Source organism: Anopheles arabiensis (genome assembly GCF_016920715.1).
Source record: "Anopheles arabiensis isolate DONGOLA chromosome X unlocalized genomic scaffold, AaraD3 X_pericentromeric_contig0008, whole genome shotgun sequence".
Lineage (NCBI taxonomy): Eukaryota > Metazoa > Arthropoda > Insecta > Diptera > Culicidae > Anopheles > Anopheles arabiensis.
The window spans coordinates 82,501-87,500 of record NW_024412086.1 but is presented as its reverse complement, the minus strand read 5'-3'; positions in this window follow the sequence as shown (position 1 = coordinate 87,500).

Below are 5,000 nucleotides of genomic sequence, written 5' to 3'. Positions count from 1 at the left end.
GTGGCTAGAACATTAATTATTCACCAAATGGCACCAAAGCTTGGCAAAAGTCGCGAAACACTCCTATCTCGACGCACCAGCAATCGCAACTTGATGCAAAATAAATTGCACGAGCTAATGATACTTGTACCATGCACAGTACACCGTACCAAAATATACCCTGAAAGTGTGCAATTTGGTGCTACCCTAGGGAATATGTATGGGAAGCCTAGCTACGTGTGTCGCACGTTCCAAGTTGCATGGACGTCGAACAGAGGCATGCAAAAGCACCTATCTAGGGAATTACTCTACGTTCTAGTAGCAAGTGCGATTTTCCGGTCCAGCACGGCAGTACGCCTGCACGCATACACTCCATGTACCAAAATGTACCAACCTAGGCGTTGCTCAGTAGCTTTTAGCGGCACATGAAAAGTATTCGAGTTCAGATTTTGGGACTTAGCGTATTTTAAAACTAATAACGAAAATTAAATTTTAAATCGGTAAACGGCTAGGAGTTGCTCAGTAGCTTTTGGCGGCACATAGAAAAGTATTCGAGTTCAGATTTTGGGACTTAGCGTATTTTTAAAACTAATAACGAAAATTAAATTATAAATCGGTAAACGGCTAGGAGTTGCTCAGTAGCTTTTGCGCAACGTGGCAAAAGTATTCGAGTTCAGATTTCTAGGACGTAGCGTATTTTCAATCATAATAAACCGAATCAAACATAACAATGATGAAACTTACACCATGTCCCAAGGTTGTGCACAAAACGTAACGATAAAGTGCTGGCGAAGTTAGAGGTGCACCAAAATTGTGTACCGATCAGGAAAGTACTCTACGTTCCTATGATTTGGGTGAAAAGTGTTGATTAACTGCTGGTAAGAATAGACAGTTGCTTATCATACACATCGCAAACGAACACCCCTTAGTGAGCATTAGCAAAAGTCAATGGCACAAAGCAATTGCAATACAAACTGATCAAGTACATTAAAGAACGCTAAGTACCAGGACTTCTTTCCAAGAATGGTGTCCGCGACGGGAGGGCAAGCGTCCTTCCCAGGTTTTCCTAGTAAACCTTGTATGGTAAACATACCCAAGCGTGTCTGTAAGCACGCAACGAAAGTCACGAACGGGCACATACCTAGAATGTACTCTACGTACTTGGACTTTGTCCAAGAATGGTGTCCGCGACGGTCGGGCACTGCGACGCAATAACCAAATCCTAGGATTGTAACTTTAGTGTGCACAAACATAAACATTAACGTTCGCTCGGGCTGCGCCGTCCGTGTTGAACACAAATGTGGGTGATTATATGCGTGGAGGGACAAAAACATACGAGGAGGAGACAGTTTTCTGCACGATGTGCACAGAGCTCATTTCGTCGTCCCGGGCGAATGGAAAACACAAACATCGCGAGTATCGTTCTAGGTTTCTGTCTATAAAAGGGCAGGCCAAAAGGTGACCGGTTGAGATAAGCATTTTAAGCATACAAACACTTTATTGGAACTTTTGATACAAAAACAAGGTACGTACATGTAGGTTGTACCAACATGGACATCTATGAACGCGTACGCTCGGGCTGCGCCCTCCGTCTTGTACTTTCCCTGATCGGTACACAGTTTTGGTGCACTGCTATTCCGACCGGCAACTTGTACCAACATATACATCCATGAACGCGTAAGTAGTGTACTTTCCCTGATCGGTACACACTGTTGGTGCACGGCATAAGAAAAGAGCTAAAATGGTCAAACTCAATCCATTTCAACAATAGATAGTCGATAGTAGCTGTGCCGATGAAGTAGGGCACGATGCAAGTTAATGTTGTTTAATGAATAACATGTCCGCCATACATTTCAGTACAAAATTGCTCGGTCAGACCTACAAAGTGCTATATCTCGAATACGAGGCGTCGGACTGGGGGTTGTAGAACAATTTTAAGTTCGTCTAATGATTCTACATCCGATTCTGGATAGCGGTTTTTGACCACTTTTCAATATTTTGTGACACCCCGAACCTAGGGGCAGCTCCTAGCTTTTTCAAAAATGTGCACCGAACGGGCCGGAGAGCTCGTGTGGCTCAAAACATGTTTTCGCTAAAACACCTCAAAACGTGTAAGGAACGCACCCTAGCTCTTGTTTTTCAAAAGTTATGGCCATTTAAAGTCAGACGGGTTTTTGCTTCAAAATAGCTATTTTACCCGTCCCTATGGCCATGCTTTAAATTTTCACGAAAATGCCAGGTCAGACCTAGGGCGGGCCATATCTTGAATACTAAACGTCGCAGACATTGGTCGTAGAACAATTTTAAGTTCGTCTAATGATTCTACATCCGATTCTGGATAGCGGTTTTTGACCACTTTTCAATATTTTGTGACACCCCGAACCTAGGGCAGCTCCTAGCTTTTTTCAAAATGTGCACCGAACGGCCGGAGAGCTCGTGTGGCTCAAAACATGTTTTTCGCTAAAACACCTCAAAACGTAAGGAACGCACCCTAGCTCTTGTTTTTCAAAAGTTATGGCCATTTAAAGTCAGACGGTTTTTGCTTCAAAATAGCAATTTTACCCGTCCCTATGGCCATGCTTTAAATTTTCACGAAAATGCCAGGTCAGACCTAGGGCGGGCCATATCTTGAATACTAAACGTCGCAGACATTGGTCGTAGAACAATTTTAAGTTCGTCTAATGATTCTACATCCGATTCTGGATAGCGGTTTTTGACCACTTTTCAATATTTTGTGACACCCCGAACCTAGGGCAGCTCCTAGCTTTTCAAAATGTGCACCGAACGGGCCGGAGAGCTCGTGTGGCTCAAAACATGTTTTTCGCTAAAACACCTCAAAACGTGTAAGGAACGCACCCTAGCTCTTGTTTTTCAAAAGTTATGGCCATTTAAAGTCAGACGGTTTTTGCTTCAAAATAGCTATTTTACCCGTCCCTATGGCCATGCTTTAAATTTTCACGAAAATGCCAGGTCAGACCTAGGGCGGGCCATATCTTGAATACTAAACGTCGCAGACATTGGTCGTAGAACAATTTTAAGTTCGTCTAATGATTCTACATCCGATTCTGGATAGCGGTTTTTGACCACTTTTCAATATTTTGTGACACCCCGAACCTAGGGGCAGCTCCTAGCTTTTTTCAAAAATGTGCACCGAACGGGCCGGAGAGCTCGTGTGGCTCAAAACATGTTTTTCGCTAAAACACCTCAAAACGTGTAAGGAACGCACCCTAGATGATGAAAAGTGCAATCAGAATGTCAATCGACAACTTTGTTGGGGGTACCATTTTACTCTACGGGCCAGTAGCTTAGGCGCGCCAACAGCGCTTTCCTTTCGGGTTCCCATTTTTGCCCTCCTGGGATTATGATCATTTGCTCATTGCCTACTATAGGGAGGGTACCTTGCTACGAGGTCAAACATGAAGATTGCACCAAATCGTAGTTTTTACCTCTATTTAGTCGTAGGAGCATGGTTTGCAGTGGCAGTGGGTCATTAAGCCCCCGTTTGGGTCATACGTCCCTCCGCGATAAAAATCGTCGTATGCCTATAGTCCGAACTAATGAAGCAAAAGTGGTGTCTGGTGGGCTCTGCCGATGATTTTAACCTATGATTTTGAGCTTCCACCCTATCAAAACGTTCCTGGAGCAGTACATCACGGGTCTACGGACCCAAAGACTTCGTCGTGATGGTTTCTAGTAAAAAGTTGTAACAGCTAAGGGTTTTGAATACGCGTATATTAACCATTGCTTGAAACTAAGCTTCGTTGTTTTTAAACTCTGCAAGACCAATCGAACTTCTTAGGGAAACCCGAAGGATTCACGCTAAGCTCGATGAGCTATTATGGGTAGTGGTGCATGATCTGGTGTTCCTTGGATCTAATCCAATGAATAAATTTATGAGGGTATATATGGTGCAGGGCACAAAGCGTGATGAAACCGGGTCTCCCTACCAAATGTGGCATATTTTTTCCTGAGAGCGAAGCTCAGACCCACGTAGGGGAGAGCGAAGTGGAACTTAAATGTTCTATGCAGCAAATGTTCGCCATGCGGATAAACAAGTTGGAATAGTTCAATGTAGTGTAATGCAAACACGAATCGCAAATAACGATACGGGACCCAGAAGCAATTCTGCGGATCCCTCGGGGAGTGGTGAGTTGATATAAATTAGAGGTGAAAGTCCAAGTTGTTCAAGCTCCGGCTCGGCAGCCGATACGAGGTTCCTGTTGGGCTTTGTACATCGCGCAGAGGCGCCGTTCGGTTCTAGCAATGATTCCCGCCACCATGTTCCATGCGTGCAGAGATCCGTTAGAGCTCGTTCAATGTGTCCCGCCGTGATTACGAAAAGTCCAACAGTTGACCAAGTTGGGGGTGCGTCAAGTAAACGCGCAGAGATGCCGTTCGGTTTAGAGCAATGTCTCCCGTATCACGTTGGAGTTCTTCCACTAGTGCAGAGAGATCGCTGAACCGTTCAATGTGTCCCGTCGTGGTGTGCTTGTACCGAACACTTAGGATACACCATGCTTTGTTGGTTTGGGATAGGAGTGGTCGCGCAACTGCCTCCACGCCGCAAAGTGCCAGTTCGGATTGAAGGTCAACTTTAGCCGTTCAATGCATCAGTCGGTGGGTGTTCAGATGGCATCACAACTTCCCCTAGGTGCTTAAGTTGGTTGGGTTGTAAAACATGTGCACATGCGCAGAGTATCGTGCGTACTAGCAAAGTCTCCCGTCACGGTGGTTATGAATGAGTTCCATTCAGTGCAGAGATCGTTAGTGCGTGCAATGTGTACCAGTCGATGTGTCGTACCGGAATACAACCCCGCTTAGAGGCCCGTCGCTCGAAGAGGACAAGCAAGAGTGCGCAGAGTGCCGTACTGGCCTAGCAATGTCTCCAGACAGACGTAGGAACACCCGACGCAGTGCAGAGAGTAGATCCGCTAGCCATGTGCAATGCATCCGACGTTGTCTGCTTGTGCAGTCTATCGAGTGGCGCCAACGACGCTCCGGCGTCACAGAACAAATCTCGG